The sequence below is a fragment of the Gadus macrocephalus genome, chromosome 15 (assembly GCF_031168955.1).
Source record: "Gadus macrocephalus chromosome 15, ASM3116895v1".
NCBI lineage: Eukaryota > Metazoa > Chordata > Actinopteri > Gadiformes > Gadidae > Gadus > Gadus macrocephalus.
This window is the reverse complement of record NC_082396.1, coordinates 20,313,885-20,333,703: the sequence shown is the minus strand read 5'-3', so window position 1 is coordinate 20,333,703 and position 19,819 is coordinate 20,313,885. Positions and strand designations below refer to the sequence as shown.

Here is a 19,819-nt window from a genome sequence, read left to right as displayed (position 1 = left end):
CCGTGAACAAAGTGACCTCGCCTTCATGCTGGTCATCAAGTCACAGAACTCACTCTTCCCAGTTCCTCACAGCCTAGGCACAGCTGATGGGTTCTTCAATAAGAACCACAAGGCTGCAATGCTTCACTACTTGACGGAAGATGCTCCTGAAGATATCCCTTATCCAAAGGAAGCTTTCTACATCCAGGATGGCAATGCACTCTCCCATGCCTTGATGAACCTCCCACCAACGTTCGAAGGAATTTGTCTCCAGTCCCTTGACCATATGGTGGCAAAGAACCATTTTGTCTTCTCAACGGACTCCTACCATGATGATTCTGTCAAGGCTCAGGAGAGATTGCGTCGTGGCGTGTCCAAGTGGTACATCATAGGTGGTCCTGCAACAATGAAGCCGACTGACTTCAAACTCTTCCTGGCAAATGATGAGAACAAGACACAACTCTGTAAACTACTACTTGAGGTGTGGGGCAGCAAAACCTCTGCATCACATCAGAAATGTGGAACAGCAGTGGTAGTTGTTGAAGGCAAAGCATATCAGCTTAAGTCATCTGGTGGTAATGTGAGTATATTGACATGTATAATTCACCTGTTTGCCTTTCTCACTATTCTTTTTTCATTATAAACTTTTGGAGAATATTAAGTCTAGCCCAGTCAAACATGAGAAACTGATAAAATGGTGCCTTGCTATATACTATCACACCTTACTCAATTCAGGTGACCACATGTGAGATACCTCAGCTGGAGTCAACCCAGGAAGAGACTGACGCCCGGGTTGTTCTGTACCTGCTGAATGCCGCACACCTTGGGCACAAGGCAGTAATGGTGAGGACCCCAGACACAGACATTTTCTTCATCCACCTGCACCACGCACAATCCATCCTGCTGCCCTTCTACGTCGACATTGGGACCGGAAAGCACAGGCGGATCCTAAATGTCAGCGAACTGGCAGACTACTGCACAACAGTACTCGGCCTATACGTCTTCACGGGGGAAGACGTTACAAGTACCTTTAGAGGTACTTTTAAGGGAAGGTTGGGCCTCTGAAAAAGCTGCAGAGTAATCCAAAGTATCATGCAGCCTTCAGGTGAGTATTTCTATTCAGATATTCTGTAGCAAGTAATGGCAATTAATGCTGAACATAGGTATTGATGCATTATGACTCTGTATTACTATAATTATTTATGTCCTCAGAAAACTTGGTGATCAGTGGTCTGTGGAGCCAGATGTGGTGGAGGACATCGAGGCATTTACATGTGTAATGTATGGCCAGGCCCGTGAAAAATCTGTGAACAACGTGCGCAGCATCATGCTGAAGAAAATGATCGGAGAGGATGAGACGCTTACCACCAGATCCTAGGTGGATCTGTCCCGGCTGCCACCCTGCAGAGACAACCTGGTCCCACATATCAACCGTGTCAACCACCGTCTGGGCATCTACAAGAGAGCAGCCACACCGATATTCTGGTGTCACAAGCCCCATGATCCTGGCAAAGGCTGGGAAAAGACTGAAGAGGGTACCCTGGAACCAGTGTGGTCTTGTGGCCCTATCCTTCCCACTTCACTCATTGACTTGCTGGAAAAAACAGTCGAGGAAATGGATGGAGATGGTGAACAAGACGAGGAGCAAGAAATAGATTATGAAGACCTAGATTTAAAGTTTTCATTTTTCACAGCCGAAAATCAAGCACAGACACAAAAGATGGTGAAAAAAATCATACATGGGACAATAATTTGCATGGGGAACATCAAAATTCCTTTACTAGACACCTTAAGGATTACAAAAAGCTTGGTTAGAAAAATATACCTTTCGGGTGCATGGGAACCCCCCCTTCCTACCCTACTAAGTAGTTGGGTTTCAGGAGGGTAGCCACAACATCTACTTTGACATCACTGGGTTCTTTTGGGATATCAAGAAGGACCCAGAGGCAAGGCCTTTCTTTCAGGAGTGGCAGAACCTGTGATCCATCATCCAAATACGTATTGATAACATGCTTAGTGTTTTACAGTAAGCATTTTTTAATTAGATGAACGTTGATGCTGATAGATGAGGGCAAGTAATGTAGTTGGTGTCAGATCACCCGTGCGATCTGTAGATAATTCACATTGTTTATTTTGAATGGGACTGAACAGTGTTCCAGTGTGCTATAAAAATCATGCACAAGCAATTCACTATCTGTTGTACACTAGAATGCAATTACAGTTACATTCAAGTCTAAACTTACCTCGTAGTACTTCAAACCATCAACTAACTGATCATAGCAGCTCTGTCGTTGAATGAGGACATGGAAAAGTATTGCATTCTGCACAAATGCATCTTTGTTGACCATGCTGACTGGGTTCGGAAGACCTTCGAGTTAGGTATCTCCATGAGTCACAGCATTCCACTGCTTGCTCCAGATCATCTGTGGTTAATGCTTGATCAACCTTAAGGTGCAATCGAAAAATAAGGATATGATAAATGCATTCAGAATTCAAATAAATGCCTCAGAAACTGGGATTGAAGCGAATACAATTTAATCACACTAATATCATACCTTCTTCCGGGCTTCTCTCAGTACCATGTCAGCTACATCATCTGGAGTGACCTTCAACTGAAAGATGCGTCCTGTCAGAAGGTAGTCCACTACCAGAGGAGAAAGGAGGGCTGGAGGTTCACCACCCTTGACGATGATGGTAATCTGTCAAATAGTGCGGTACACTCCATTCTGCAAATGAGAAATGTTTTTCGATTTGATTTGATTGAAATTTATTTCGAACATGTAAAAGAAAACCAAAAATATATATCATACACAAATTACTGATGTTAAACAAAATAGAAAGCATAATTAGATACATAAATGATAAATATTTGATAATTGTAACATGTTCGAAAAGGAGTGGGAAGAAGTTTACACTTATTTAATCCCACCCCTTCTCCGTAACTCATTGAAATTAAGATTCCTTAGTCATAATAATAATAATTATTAACATTTTCAATTATTTTTAATAAATATATATATATATATTAGATATATATATTATTTTTTTAACGTATCCCAACATATATATATATTTTTTAAATAAAATGTGTAACTTATATGTTCATATCAGATATATACTATAATTTCTTACACATTTGTCAAAAAAAATAATAAATAAATAAACAAAATAAACAAAAAACATTCATGAAAATATATAGATATTATCTCACTATTGATATATTTTAGTATAAAAACTATAATTTTAATTCAGAAAAAAAAAAAAAAAAAGAATAAATAACAAACTAAATAAATAAACAATTAACACCCAATGAAAATCAAACACCTTCATCCTTGTACCCTGCGAGAATAATTTCCTTTAACCTTGTTTTGAATATTTTTATGTTAGGACATTGTTTGAGCTCTTCTTTTAACCCATTCCACAATTTTACTCCACAGACAGAAATACAAAAACTTTTTCTGGTTGTACGCACCTTTTTCATTTTAAAATTAAACAATCCCCGTAAATAATAACTCCCTTCTCTTTGTGTGAACATTTTTTGAATATTTGCCGGTAGTTTGTTATTTTTTGCTTTAAACATTAATTGTGCTGTTTGAAATTCAACCAGATCTGTTAATTTGAGTATTTTTGACTGCATGAATAATGAGTTTGTATGATCCCTATACCCAGCATTGAAAATGGTCCGTATAGCTATTTTCTGCAGAATAAAAAGTGAATGTAATCTACTTTTGTAATTATTGCCCCAAACCTCTGCACAGTAACTTAAATAAGGTGAAACAATAGAGGATGTGTAATGATTTATGATCCAGAACCTGTTTAGCTTTATATAATACTGCAATGCTTCTTGACAACTTGGAGTGTATATATGTTTTATGTGAGATTTCCAGTTTAGTTTCTCATCAATTGTTACACCAAGGAATTTTATTTGACTAACTCGCTCAATGTCTACGCCATCAATCTGTATCTTTATTTGTTCATTTATTCTGCAGTTTCCAAATAACATACATTTTGTTTTGCTCAAGTTTAACGATAATTTATTATTATCGAACCAAAATTTTAATTTACTAATTTCAAAATTTATCGCCTCTACTAATTGATATAAATCATCACCTGAAAAAAATATATTTGTATCGTCAGCAAAGTACAATTTTCAACACATTCGATACATTACATATATCATTTATGTAAAGAATAAACAATTTTGGGTCAAACACTGACCCCTGGGGGACACCACAAGCAATGTCCAAACCCAGAGAGGAACAATCACCAAGTGCCACCAATTGATGCCTGTCACTCAAATAACTCCTCACCCAGTTGCCCACTATACCCCTGATGCCGTAACGTCCCAGTTTTTTTATTAATATGTCATGATTTATTGTGTGAAATGCTTTTTTTAGATCTAGGAATATCCATACTGATTGTTGTTTTTGGTCTATAGAATTAGTGATTTCTTCAACTGAATCTAATAAAGCCATTGATGTAGATCCATTTGCTCTGAATCCGTATTGATTATCAGTGAGCAGTTTGTGTTTATCTATGAAATTGTCCAGTCGATTATTGAATAGTTTTTCAAGAATTTTGGAGAATTGTGGCAATAACGAGACCGGTCTGTAATTTGTGAAGTGGTGTTTGTTCCCAGATTTGTACAAAGGTATGACTTTTGCTATTTTCATTTTGTTTGGAAAAGTACCAGTTTGGAATGAAAGGTTACAGATGTATGTGAATGGTTTTGTTATTCCATCAATCACTTTTTTTACCGCCGTCATATCTATCTCATCACAATCATTTGATTTTTTACCCATACAATTCAAAACAATATCAATATAAATTATTCATCATGGATCAATCGACTGATAAGGGACCCAAGAGGCGACCGTCTGTGGAACAAAAGAAGAATGGACCAGAAAAGAGATCAGACACGAGTGAAAGGGGAACTATGCAACTTTTTTGGCTTGATTTACCTTAATATAACAGGCTAAGAGTCATTGCGATGGTTCTATTATACATTTTTGTTCAATTGTTCGTTGTTTCGACTCACCCTTGCGCATCTTGGCGGAGAAAAGGAATATGTTTCTGCCGGCGACCCGCCGCCCACTCTCGCGGGAGTCTCGGGTCTCGCGAAGTAACGAATTGCTTTACGGCACAGACCCCCAAACACGGAACCGGCTCGATATCAACACAAGTCACTAAGGGATTGTTATATTCATCATAGATCAGCCGACTAAAAAGAGACAGAGAAACCCAATGTCGGAGGAACAGAAGAAGAGAAAAGGGAGACTGACCGGCAGAGAGGCCAGACACGAGTAAACGTTGGGCAAGCTTTTCAGGAATAGCTTGAACTGAAAGAAAAAGAAGACTGCAAATCAGACGCCGACTCGGCCGTGTTGCTTTTGAAATTGAAAGTACCCTTGGGTGGCCTTTGTCTTCGTGGTATTCTTGATGTTGATTTATTGTGTGAAATGCTTTTTTTAGATCTAGGAATATCCCTACTGATTGTTGTTTTTGGTCTATAGAATTAGTGATTTCTTCAACTGAATCTAATAAAGCCATTGATGTAGATCCATTTGCTCTGAATCCGTATTGATTATCAGTGAGCAGTTTGTGTTTATCTATGAAATTGTCCAGTCGATTATTGAATAGTTTTTCAAGAATTTTGGAGAATTGTGGCAATAACGAGACCGGTCTGTAATTTGTGAAGTGGTGTTTGTTCCCAGATTTGTACAAAGGTATGACTTTTGCTATTTTCATTTTGTTTGGAAAAGTACCAGTTTGGAATGAAAGGTTACAGATGTATGTGAATGGTTTTGTTATTCCATCAATCACTTTTTTTACCGCCGTCATATCTATCTCATCACAATCATTTGATTTTTTACCCATACAATTCAAAACAATATCAACAATTTCCCTTTCGTCCACTGCTGTGAGAAACATAGAGAACTCAGTTCTACTAATTAATTTTTCCATATTTTGCTCAGATGACCCTAGCAGAATTATTTCTGCTAGGACCGAATTTTCACAAAAAAATTATTAAAGCAGTTGGCCACAACATCCATATTGTACTCCTCCTTATCATCAACCAAAAAATACTTGGGATAATTTCTGAGTCCAGAAGCATTTTTTATAACACTGTTCAGTATGTTCCATATTCCTTTAATATAAGTATCTCGAAAATGTAGTCAGATTGTAGTTTCGAAAATGCTTTACGGCACAGACACACACCCAAACATGGCACCGGCTAGATATAAACAGCCAGTTGCGAGGCAATTGTTGCATTCATCATGGATCAATCGACTGATAAGGGACCCAAGAGGCGACCGTCTGTGGAACAAAAGAAGAATGGACCAGAAAAGAGATCAGACACGAGTGAAAGGGGAACTATGCAACTTTTTTGGCTTGATTTACCTTAATATAACAGGCTAAGAGTCATTGCGATGGTTCTATTATACATTTTTGTTCAATTGTTCGTTGTTTCGACTCACCCTTGCGCATCTTGGCGGAGAAAAGGAATATGTTTCTGCCGGCGACCCGCCGCCCACTCTCGCGGGAGTCTCGGGTCTCGCGAAGTAACGAATTGCTTTACGGCACAGACCCCCAAACACGGAACCGGCTCGATATCAACACAAGTCACTAAGGGATTGTTATATTCATCATAGATCAGCCGACTAAAAAGAGACAGAGAAACCCAATGTCGGAGGAACAGAAGAAGAGAAAAGGGAGACTGACCGGCAGAGAGGCCAGACACGAGTAAACGTTGGGCAAGCTTTTCAGGAATAGCTTGAACTGAAAGAAAAAGAAGACTGCAAATCAGACGCCGACTCGGCCGTGTTGCTTTTGAAATTGAAAGTACCCTTGGGTGGCCTTTGTCTTCGTGGTATTCTTGATGTTGATTTATTGTGTGAAATGCTTTTTTTAGATCTAGGAATATCCCTACTGATTGTTGTTTTTGGTCTATAGAATTAGTGATTTCTTCAACTGAATCTAATAAAGCCATTGATGTAGATCTATTTGCTCTGAATCCGTATTGATTATCAGTGAGCAGTTTGTGTTTATCTATGAAATTGTCCAGTCGATTATTGAATAGTTTTTCAAGAATTTTGGAGAATTGTGGCAATAACGAGACCGGTCTGTAATTTGTGAAGTGGTGTTTGTTCCCAGATTTGTACAAAGGTATGACTTTTGCTATTTTCATTTTGTTTGGAAAAGTACCAGTTTGGAATGAAAGGTTACAGATGTATGTGAATGGTTTTGTTATTCCATCAATCACTTTTTTTACCGCCGTCATATCTATCTCATCACAATCATTTGATTTTTTACCCATACAATTCAAAACAATATCAATATAAATTATTCATCATGGATCAATCGACTGATAAGGGACCCAAGAGGCGACCGTCTGTGGAACAAAAGAAGAATGGACCAGAAAAGAGATCAGACACGAGTGAAAGGGGAACTATGCAACTTTTTTGGCTTGATTTACCTTAATATAACAGGCTAAGAGTCATTGCGATGGTTCTATTATACATTTTTGTTCAATTGTTCGTTGTTTCGACTCACCCTTGCGCATCTTGGCGGAGAAAAGGAATATGTTTCTGCCGGCGACCCGCCGCCCACTCTCGCGGGAGTCTCGGGTCTCGCGAAGTAACGAATTGCTTTACGGCACAGACCCCCAAACACGGAACCGGCTCGATATCAACACAAGTCACTAAGGGATTGTTATATTCATCATAGATCAGCCGACTAAAAAGAGACAGAGAAACCCAATGTCGGAGGAACAGAAGAAGAGAAAAGGGAGACTGACCGGCAGAGAGGCCAGACACGAGTAAACGTTGGGCAAGCTTTTCAGGAATAGCTTGAACTGAAAGAAAAAGAAGACTGCAAATCAGACGCCGACTCGGCCGTGTTGCTTTTGAAATTGAAAGTACCCTTGGGTGGCCTTTGTCTTCGTGGTATTCTTGATGTTGATTTATTGTGTGAAATGCTTTTTTTAGATCTAGGAATATCCCTACTGATTGTTGTTTTTGGTCTATAGAATTAGTGATTTCTTCAACTGAATCTAATAAAGCCATTGATGTAGATCCATTTGCTCTGAATCCGTATTGATTATCAGTGAGCAGTTTGTGTTTATCTATGAAATTGTCCAGTCGATTATTGAATAGTTTTTCAAGAATTTTGGAGAATTGTGGCAATAACGAGACCGGTCTGTAATTTGTGAAGTGGTGTTTGTTCCCAGATTTGTACAAAGGTATGACTTTTGCTATTTTCATTTTGTTTGGAAAAGTACCAGTTTGGAATGAAAGGTTACAGATGTATGTGAATGGTTTTGTTATTCCATCAATCACTTTTTTTACCGCCGTCATATCTATCTCATCACAATCATTTGATTTTTTACCCATACAATTCAAAACAATATCAACAATTTCCCTTTCGTCCACTGCTGTGAGAAACATAGAGAACTCAGTTCTACTAATTAATTTTTCCATATTTTGCTCAGATGACCCTAGCAGAATTATTTCTGCTAGGACCGAATTTTCACAAAAAAATTATTAAAGCAGTTGGCCACAACATCCATATTGTACTCCTCCTTATCATCAACCAAAAAATACTTGGGATAATTTCTGAGTCCAGAAGCATTTTTTATAACACTGTTCAGTATGTTCCATATTCCTTTAATATAAGTATCTCGAAAATGTAGTCAGATTGTAGTTTCGAAAATGCTTTACGGCACAGACACACACCCAAACATGGCACCGGCTAGATATAAACAGCCAGTTGCGAGGCAATTGTTGCATTCATCATGGATCAATCGACTGATAAGGGACCCAAGAGGCGACCGTCTGTGGAACAAAAGAAGAATGGACCAGAAAAGAGATCAGACACGAGTGAAAGGGGAACTATGCAACTTTTTTGGCTTGATTTACCTTAATATAACAGGCTAAGAGTCATTGCGATGGTTCTATTATACATTTTTGTTCAATTGTTCGTTGTTTCGACTCACCCTTGCGCATCTTGGCGGAGAAAAGGAATATGTTTCTGCCGGCGACCCGCCGCCCACTCTCGCGGGAGTCTCGGGTCTCGCGAAGTAACGAATTGCTTTACGGCACAGACCCCCAAACACGGAACCGGCTCGATATCAACACAAGTCACTAAGGGATTGTTATATTCATCATAGATCAGCCGACTAAAAAGAGACAGAGAAACCCAATGTCGGAGGAACAGAAGAAGAGAAAAGGGAGACTGACCGGCAGAGAGGCCAGACACGAGTAAACGTTGGGCAAGCTTTTCAGGAATAGCTTGAACTGAAAGAAAAAGAAGACTGCAAATCAGACGCCGACTCGGCCGTGTTGCTTTTGAAATTGAAAGTACCCTTGGGTGGCCTTTGTCTTCGTGGTATTCTTGATGTTGATTTATTGTGTGAAATGCTTTTTTTAGATCTAGGAATATCCCTACTGATTGTTGTTTTTGGTCTATAGAATTAGTGATTTCTTCAACTGAATCTAATAAAGCCATTGATGTAGATCTATTTGCTCTGAATCCGTATTGATTATCAGTGAGCAGTTTGTGTTTATCTATGAAATTGTCCAGTCGATTATTGAATAGTTTTTCAAGAATTTTGGAGAATTGTGGCAATAACGAGACCGGTCTGTAATTTGTGAAGTGGTGTTTGTTCCCAGATTTGTACAAAGGTATGACTTTTGCTATTTTCATTTTGTTTGGAAAAGTACCAGTTTGGAATGAAAGGTTACAGATGTATGTGAATGGTTTTGTTATTCCATCAATCACTTTTTTTACCGCCGTCATATCTATCTCATCACAATCATTTGATTTTTTACCCATACAATTCAAAACAATATCAATATAAATTATTCATCATGGATCAATCGACTGATAAGGGACCCAAGAGGCGACCGTCTGTGGAACAAAAGAAGAATGGACCAGAAAAGAGATCAGACACGAGTGAAAGGGGAACTATGCAACTTTTTTGGCTTGATTTACCTTAATATAACAGGCTAAGAGTCATTGCGATGGTTCTATTATACATTTTTGTTCAATTGTTCGTTGTTTCGACTCACCCTTGCGCATCTTGGCGGAGAAAAGGAATATGTTTCTGCCGGCGACCCGCCGCCCACTCTCGCGGGAGTCTCGGGTCTCGCGAAGTAACGAATTGCTTTACGGCACAGACCCCCAAACACGGAACCGGCTCGATATCAACACAAGTCACTAAGGGATTGTTATATTCATCATAGATCAGCCGACTAAAAAGAGACAGAGAAACCCAATGTCGGAGGAACAGAAGAAGAGAAAAGGGAGACTGACCGGCAGGGAGGCCAGACACGAGTAAACGTTGGGCAAGCTTTTCAGGAATAGCTTGAACTGAAAGAAAAAGAAGACTGCAAATCAGACGCCGACTCGGCCGTGTTGCTTTTGAAATTGAAAGTACCCTTGGGTGGCCTTTGTCTTCGTGGTATTCTTGATGTTGATTTATTGTGTGAAATGCTTTTTTTAGATCTAGGAATATCCCTACTGATTGTTGTTTTTGGTCTATAGAATTAGTGATTTCTTCAACTGAATCTAATAAAGCCATTGATGTAGATCCATTTGCTCTGAATCCGTATTGATTATCAGTGAGCAGTTTGTGTTTATCTATGAAATTGTCCAGTCGATTATTGAATAGTTTTTCAAGAATTTTGGAGAATTGTGGCAATAACGAGACCGGTCTGTAATTTGTGAAGTGGTGTTTGTTCCCAGATTTGTACAAAGGTATGACTTTTGCTATTTTCATTTTGTTTGGAAAAGTACCAGTTTGGAATGAAAGGTTACAGATGTATGTGAATGGTTTTGTTATTCCATCAATCACTTTTTTTACCGCCGTCATATCTATCTCATCACAATCATTTGATTTTTTACCCATACAATTCAAAACAATATCAACAATTTCCCTTTCGTCCACTGCTGTGAGAAACATAGAGAACTCAGTTCTACTAATTAATTTTTCCATATTTTGCTCAGATGACCCTAGCAGAATTATTTCTGCTAGGACCGAATTTTCACAAAAAAATTATTAAAGCAGTTGGCCACAACATCCATATTGTACTCCTCCTTATCATCAACCAAAAAATACTTGGGATAATTTCTGAGTCCAGAAGCATTTTTTATAACACTGTTCAGTATGTTCCATATTCCTTTAATATAAGTATCTCGAAAATGTAGTCAGATTGTAGTTTCGAAAATGCTTTACGGCACAGACACACACCCAAACATGGCACCGGCTAGATATAAACAGCCAGTTGCGAGGCAATTGTTGCATTCATCATGGATCAATCGACTGATAAGGGACCCAAGAGGCGACCGTCTGTGGAACAAAAGAAGAATGGACCAGAAAAGAGATCAGACACGAGTGAAAGGGGAACTATGCAACTTTTTTGGCTTGATTTACCTTAATATAACAGGCTAAGAGTCATTGCGATGGTTCTATTATACATTTTTGTTCAATTGTTCGTTGTTTCGACTCACCCTTGCGCATCTTGGCGGAGAAAAGGAATATGTTTCTGCCGGCGACCCGCCGCCCACTCTCGCGGGAGTCTCGGGTCTCGCGAAGTAACGAATTGCTTTACGGCACAGACCCCCAAACACGGAACCGGCTCGATATCAACACAAGTCACTAAGGGATTGTTATATTCATCATAGATCAGCCGACTAAAAAGAGACAGAGAAACCCAATGTCGGAGGAACAGAAGAAGAGAAAAGGGAGACTGACCGGCAGAGAGGCCAGACACGAGTAAACGTTGGGCAAGCTTTTCAGGAATAGCTTGAACTGAAAGAAAAAGAAGACTGCAAATCAGACGCCGACTCGGCCGTGTTGCTTTTGAAATTGAAAGTACCCTTGGGTGGCCTTTGTCTTCGTGGTATTCTTGATGTTGATTTATTGTGTGAAATGCTTTTTTTAGATCTAGGAATATCCCTACTGATTGTTGTTTTTGGTCTATAGAATTAGTGATTTCTTCAACTGAATCTAATAAAGCCATTGATGTAGATCTATTTGCTCTGAATCCGTATTGATTATCAGTGAGCAGTTTGTGTTTATCTATGAAATTGTCCAGTCGATTATTGAATAGTTTTTCAAGAATTTTGGAGAATTGTGGCAATAACGAGACCGGTCTGTAATTTGTGAAGTGGTGTTTGTTCCCAGATTTGTACAAAGGTATGACTTTTGCTATTTTCATTTTGTTTGGAAAAGTACCAGTTTGGAATGAAAGGTTACAGATGTATGTGAATGGTTTTGTTATTCCATCAATCACTTTTTTTACCGCCGTCATATCTATCTCATCACAATCATTTGATTTTTTACCCATACAATTCAAAACAATATCAATATAAATTATTCATCATGGATCAATCGACTGATAAGGGACCCAAGAGGCGACCGTCTGTGGAACAAAAGAAGAATGGACCAGAAAAGAGATCAGACACGAGTGAAAGGGGAACTATGCAACTTTTTTGGCTTGATTTACCTTAATATAACAGGCTAAGAGTCATTGCGATGGTTCTATTATACATTTTTGTTCAATTGTTCGTTGTTTCGACTCACCCTTGCGCATCTTGGCGGAGAAAAGGAATATGTTTCTGCCGGCGACCCGCCGCCCACTCTCGCGGGAGTCTCGGGTCTCGCGAAGTAACGAATTGCTTTACGGCACAGACCCCCAAACACGGAACCGGCTCGATATCAACACAAGTCACTAAGGGATTGTTATATTCATCATAGATCAGCCGACTAAAAAGAGACAGAGAAACCCAATGTCGGAGGAACAGAAGAAGAGAAAAGGGAGACTGACCGGCAGAGAGGCCAGACACGAGTAAACGTTGGGCAAGCTTTTCAGGAATAGCTTGAACTGAAAGAAAAAGAAGACTGCAAATCAGACGCCGACTCGGCCGTGTTGCTTTTGAAATTGAAAGTACCCTTGGGTGGCCTTTGTCTTCGTGGTATTCTTGATGTTGATTTATTGTGTGAAATGCTTTTTTTAGATCTAGGAATATCCCTACTGATTGTTGTTTTTGGTCTATAGAATTAGTGATTTCTTCAACTGAATCTAATAAAGCCATTGATGTAGATCCATTTGCTCTGAATCCGTATTGATTATCAGTGAGCAGTTTGTGTTTATCTATGAAATTGTCCAGTCGATTATTGAATAGTTTTTCAAGAATTTTGGAGAATTGTGGCAATAACGAGACCGGTCTGTAATTTGTGAAGTGGTGTTTGTTCCCAGATTTGTACAAAGGTATGACTTTTGCTATTTTCATTTTGTTTGGAAAAGTACCAGTTTGGAATGAAAGGTTACAGATGTATGTGAATGGTTTTGTTATTCCATCAATCACTTTTTTTACCGCCGTCATATCTATCTCATCACAATCATTTGATTTTTTACCCATACAATTCAAAACAATATCAACAATTTCCCTTTCGTCCACTGCTGTGAGAAACATAGAGAACTCAGTTCTACTAATTAATTTTTCCATATTTTGCTCAGATGACCCTAGCAGAATTATTTCTGCTAGGACCGAATTTTCACAAAAAAATTATTAAAGCAGTTGGCCACAGCATCCATATTGTACTCCTCCTTATCATCAACCAAAAAATACTTAGGATAATTTCTGAGTCCAGAAGCATTTTTTATAACACTGTTCAGTATGTTCCATATTCCTTTAATATAAGTATCTCGAAAATGTAGTCAGATTGTAGTTTCGAAAATGCTTTACGGCACAGACACACACCCAAACATGGCACCGGCTAGATATAAACAGCCAGTTGCGAGGCAATTGTTGCATTCATCATGGATCAATCGACTGATAAGGGACCCAAGAGGCGACCGTCTGTGGAACAAAAGAAGAATGGACCAGAAAAGAGATCAGACACGAGTGAAAGGGGAACTATGCAACTTTTTTGGCTTGATTTACCTTCATATAACAGGCTAAGAGTCATTGCGATGGTTCTATTATACATTTTTGTTCAATTGTTCGTTGTTTCGACTCACCCTTGCGCATCTTGGCGGAGAAAAGGAATATGTTTCTGCCGGCGACCCGCCGCCCACTCTCGCGGGAGTCTCGGGTCTCGCGAAGTAACGAATTGCTTTACGGCACAGACCCCCAAACACGGAACCGGCTCGATATCAACACAAGTCACTAAGGGATTGTTATATTCATCATAGATCAGCCGACTAAAAAGAGACAGAGAAACCCAATGTCGGAGGAACAGAAGAAGAGAAAAGGGAGACTGACCGGCAGAGAGGCCAGACACGAGTAAACGTTGGGCAAGCTTTTCAGGAATAGCTTGAACTGAAAGAAAAAGAAGACTGCAAATCAGACGCCGACTCGGCCGTGTTGCTTTTGAAATTGAAAGTACCCTTGGGTGGCCTTTGTCTTCGTGGTATTCTTGATGTTGATAGTCTCTGTACAAATGTGTTTGCTCAACCATTTTGTTGTGAGCCCTGTAAAAATTGTTTTATCGACCGTTTTGTTGTGAGCCTTGTATGTTTCTAGCTTGCCTGGTTGCAACCATATAAACACCTTTGTTTCCATGGGTGTTTTGCTGTTCGTCTGTCTCGTCCCCCAGATACAGACTGAATCCCCGAATCCAGGTTCTTGTTTATTTCGATTATTATGTTGGCCAAAACTCTTACACTGATTGTTCTGTTCAACCTAAGATAAAACAATTATAATCTAGGATATAAATTCTCCCCGTCAACTATAAAAAAGGATGGATTTATGTTTATTGCAATACAAATACACCCTTTTAAAAATGTATAACCTTGCCTACACTTTATGAACATCTACTTCGGACATGGTGTTACGGCCACCCTTACAACACGGCTCGCGGTCCGGCGGCCCGCAACGTATTAAGAATAGATAGACCAAAGTTCCCGATCACAATAGTGGTGACGTTTATTTCACAGAACTTCCAACAAAAGGACACTCATTAAAGAAACAAAAAGGTTGGACGAAGCCTGGGCCAGCCACGCATTGGGCCGTCGAAGCCAGCACTTCCTCCCTACAGTTCCCATCCTCCGCTATATAAAACAAATACGAAAACAAATAGCAGTCCTCCAAGCAGGATTCAAAAGGCAGCTCGGGTCAGCGTGAAGACGCCAGAATGAGAGACCCCATCGGGAGCACAGGCCACGCCTTAAGTAGCCGTAGCTCCACCCCCAGGAATCGGGAACACCTGCGAGGACAGAGGAGAATAGAGCGGGTGGAACAAGAAGCAAAAGGGGAGGCGCGTAACACCTCCACCCTAAGTTAGTATTTTCCTCTAGTTAGATTTTTCTTTTTCCCCAAACAAAAAACAGAAAACAAGGAAAACACAACAATCTCAGACACTGATTTACAAGCGCGACAACGCATCTGCTACCACGTTATCCTTGCCTCGAATATGCTTAATAACTACGTTGAAGGCCTGTAGGAAAATGCTCCAACGCATCAGCCTTTGATTGGTGTTACGCATCGATTTCAGGTACACCAGGGGATTATGATCGGTGTAGATGGCAACAGGAACGCTTGCCGACCCGACATAAACCTCAAAGTGATCTAAGGCGAGCACAATAGCGAGGGCTTCTTTCTCGATCGTAGAGTAGACACGCTGGTGCCGGTTAAACTTTCTGGAAAAGTAAGACACAGGATGTTCCACTCCATCAGCCCCATCTTGGAGCAGGACAGCACCTGCTCCTACATCGCACGCATCAATAGCTAACTTGAAAGGCTGCTCGAAGTTCGGCGCAGCAAGTACCGGCGCGTTCGACAGAAGGTCTTTAATCTGTTCAAATGCGTACTGGCAACCCTCGGACCACACAAACCGGACCTTCGGGCTTATTAGGTCGGTCAATGGCGCCGCAACCACGGAAAAGTTCTTACAGAACCCCCTGTAATAACCCGCCATCCCCAGAAAACAACGCAGGTCTCACCTAGACGCAGGAGCAGGGAAATCATGAATTGCCTCCACTTTCGCTTGAACCGTTCGCACTTCACCTCGGCCCACCACCTTCCCCAAGTAAACAACAGTTGCCTGACCGAAATCACACTTCGCCAGATTCAACGTTAGATTCGCTTTGCTCAACCGGTCAAACACCTCACTTAACTGCTCCATGTGATCCTGCCAGGTATCAGAATGAACCACCACCAAATCATCCAAATAGGCTTCGCACCCAGATACACCCGACAAGACCGTGTTCACTAACCTTTGGAACGTAGCGGGCGCATTACGCATCCCGAAAGCCATCACCTTGTACTGCAAGAAATCATCAGGCGTTACGAAGGCTGAGATTTCCTTCGCACGTTCCGTTAACGGGACCTGCCAATACCCCTTTAGCAGATCGAGTTTCGTCACGTACGACGCGCTGCCAACACGATCTACACAATCCTCCACTCTAGGCAAAGGGTAACTGTCCGGCTTTGTCACATTGTTCACTTTTCGGAAGTCAGTACAGAAACGATCTGATTTATCTGCCTTGTCAACCAAGAGACAGGGCGAACTCCACGAGCTCAAACTGGGCTCAGCAATCCCGTGCTCCAGCATGTACCCAACTTCCTTCTTAAGACGGCGCCGCTTGTCCGGGTTCACCCGGTAGGCATGCTGCTTGATTGGTGGAGAACCGCCTACATCAATATCATGCTGCAGAACTGAGGTACAGGAAGGAACGTCAGAAAATAACTCAGAGCGTGAAAAGATCAAACCTGCAACATCAGCGCGTTGAAGGTCAGGTAGGTGAGCCAAATGAGCGTCCAGCTCAGTCAACATTTCAGAGTTCTTTAACCTCCCCTGCACTAGTGCTTTGGACGGAACCTCCACATCATCCTCCCCCGTCTCCAGCGCAATCCCGACCCCGACACTTCCAACGCTGCACACCGCCAAAGTACAGGCGGAGCCGGGTTTAGCGACACCGTCGGCCACCTCCTCAGACACGAGCGAACCACGCCCTTCGAACACTTCAGCAAAGCTTACCTCCCCAACCTCTCCAGACGACGACTGGCCAGAGATAGGTGTAGCAGTCACATCCACACAACTGCCAGAGAGACCAACTTCATCGTCCAAGGGCCGGTGTTTTCCCATCGCACGGGTTACGCAGAAAAAACTCCAGGATACTTCTGAGCCAAACTATCGCTACTCTCCGTAACCATAGGAACCACCGTCACTTCAGGTTTTACCAACACCCTGCCCCCAGCTAGATCATTTCCCAAAAGAAAGGACACTCCTTCAATCGGGAAACAGGGACGAACACCGACAACCACCGGACCGGTCACCAAATCTGACTCGAGGTAGACTGTATGCAACGGTGACCCCATGCACTGCATCCCAAAACCACGGACAATTACACTTGAACCCACACCGGACGCACTAGAAAGGGGCAAAATATCACTCAGAATAAACGACTGGGACGCTGCTGTATCCCTCAGAATAGTCACCGGCACTTTACTCCCCCCCTGAGTTAAAGACACTTCCCCCCTCATCAAGAATGGTGCATATACGTCCAGCTCTGAATCCCGACACTCAGGAGTCACCTCCGGCTTAGGTCTAACCGATCGTACACAAACCACCGTTTTCGTAGGTTGCCTATCCCCCTGCAGAGCATAACAACTAGCGATCAGGTGCCCAGGCTTCTTACAATAGTAGCACACTGGACGCTCCCTTGTGCCCTTATCTTCCCTAACGGGCTTCTCCTCACCGACCGAAGTGCCGTGTCTACCCGACTGGACAGAAACCCCGTGATCGCTTTTAGCATGCCGCTCTTGCGGCACAGTTCTTTCAAACACAAGCTTATGTGTAAGTGCGTACTCGTCAGCAAGGACCGCAGCGTCGGACAGCGAGACAGTTTTATTCTCATTAAGATAGGTGGTAATCTTCTCAGGCAAGCAGTTCTTAAACTCTTCCACCAGCACCAAAGCTCTGAGATCACCCAAAGTCTGCACCCCTTGTGACAAACACCACCGATCAAAAAAAACCTCCTTCTCCCGAGCAAATTCCACATAAGCTTGCGTCTCCAGCCTTCTATGCCGATGGAACCTTTGGCGATATGCCTCCGGCACAAGCTCATATGCTTTCAGAACGGCAGCTTTTACCAAGTAAAAGTCCAGACTGCTCTCAGAGGACAACGCCGCGTAAACCTCCTGCGCTTTCCCAGTCAACACACACTGCAGCAACACGTCCACAAATCCCTAGGCCACTTCATCGTGGTTGCAATACGCTCAAAAAGAATAAAAAACGTATCCACGTCTTTCTCAGAGATACCGGCAAAAGGCGAATGTGTCTAGTCACATCAAAAGCAGCGCTTTCCCAGTGTGTACGCCCACCTGTTGAGGGAGATGGCACAGCCATGCCAATCTCCAGCTCAAGTTCCTTCAACCGCACCACACGCTTCGTCTCCTCCTCAAGCTTCCTCACCTCGAAATGGCAGGTCATCTCCTTCTCCTTTAAAGAAATCTCCTTCTCTCTCAAAGAGGAGGAAATCTCCGCCTCTCTCAAAGAGGAGGAAATCTCCGCCTCTCTCAACGAGGAGGAAATTTCCGCCTCTCTCAACGAGGAGGAAATTTCCGCCTCTCTCAACGAGGAGGAAATCTCCTTCTCCTTCAATTCCAGCCTACGCAACTCCAGCTCAAGCTCCTTCATTCTTATCTGCTCGTTGAACCCCGCCTCATCAGGTTCACGAGGGGAAATAGCGCCCTGCGCTGCCAATACACCCTGTTCAACCAAAACAGACAAAAATCGTTCCTTAATTACCGGCTTCCTGCCGTACTTACTAACATCGACACTGTATCTCCCCGCAATGAGCTTTAGGTGTTCTACCGTGCACCCATCCAGTTTTTCAATGGTTGGGTCATCCACAAAACCCTCCAGATCGAACTCCATCTCGACTAAATCAAACCACGCTATCAAACCCCAGATGACGAGAGAGACGAAAAAAATAGAACCCTAAGACAACAACGCAAGTGCGTTAACAATAACAATCTTGTATGGACGAGCCCCCAAATATGTTACGGCCACCCTTACAACACGGCTCGCGGTCCAGCGGCCCGCAACGTATTAAGAATACATAGACCAAAGTTCCCGATCACAATAGTGGTGACGTTTATTTCACAGAACTTCCAACAAAAGGACACTCATTAAAGAAACAAAAAGGTTGGACGAAGCCTGGGCCAGCCACGCATTGGGCCGTCGAAGCCAGCACTTCCTCCCTACAGTTCCCATCCTCCGCTATATAAAACAAATACGAAAACAAATAGCAGTCCTCCAAGCAGGATTCAAAAGGCAGCTCGGGTCAGCGTGAAGACGCCAGAATGAGAGACCCCATCGGGAGCACAGGCCACGCCTTAAGTAGCCGTAGCTCCACCCCCAGGAATCGGGAACACCTGCGAGGACAGAGGAGAATAGAGCGGGTGGAACAAGAAGCAAAAGGGGAGGCGCGTAACACATGGCTCCACGCATTCGCCGGCTTCTTTGAAAACAAATGCACATGGCTCGCGTAAAAGTGCATGGGGAACGAGTTGTTACGACAGTGTTGTGAAATATCGACTACGAAGCTGTAGGGGGCGCTGTGTAGAGAAATGTGCGTGCCAAAACCAAGAAATTCCCGAAGTTGCATAGTGGGCCTTTAATGTCTATTTTCTCATACATTTCATTCCAGTTCTGTGCCTGCAGTTCATTTTTAAAAGCAATCATCGATTCTTCAGATCTAACTCGTCTGTATTCTTTATTTTTGACTGGCTTATTGATCTTATAGTTCCTGTCATAAACTGTAAAAACTGGTAGATGGTCGCTTACATCATTTATCAATAGTCCGCTTAGTGTATTGTTTTCAAT

At 41.9% G+C, this 19,819-nt stretch overlaps 2 long non-coding RNA genes across 2 annotated transcripts in view; both read right to left on the bottom strand.

Annotated features, from left to right (window-relative positions):
- Positions 1 to 19,819, bottom strand: part of LOC132472706 (uncharacterized) — a 154,874-nt gene that overhangs the window by 39,240 nt on the left and 95,815 nt on the right. The window lies entirely within an intron of this gene.
- Positions 1,844 to 2,679, bottom strand: LOC132473355 (uncharacterized). The gene is made up of 3 exons (XR_009529347.1): positions 2,535 to 2,679; positions 2,223 to 2,424; positions 1,844 to 1,955 (listed from the first exon to the last, which is right to left on the bottom strand). It is a non-coding gene; the product is annotated as an uncharacterized LOC132473355 (long non-coding RNA).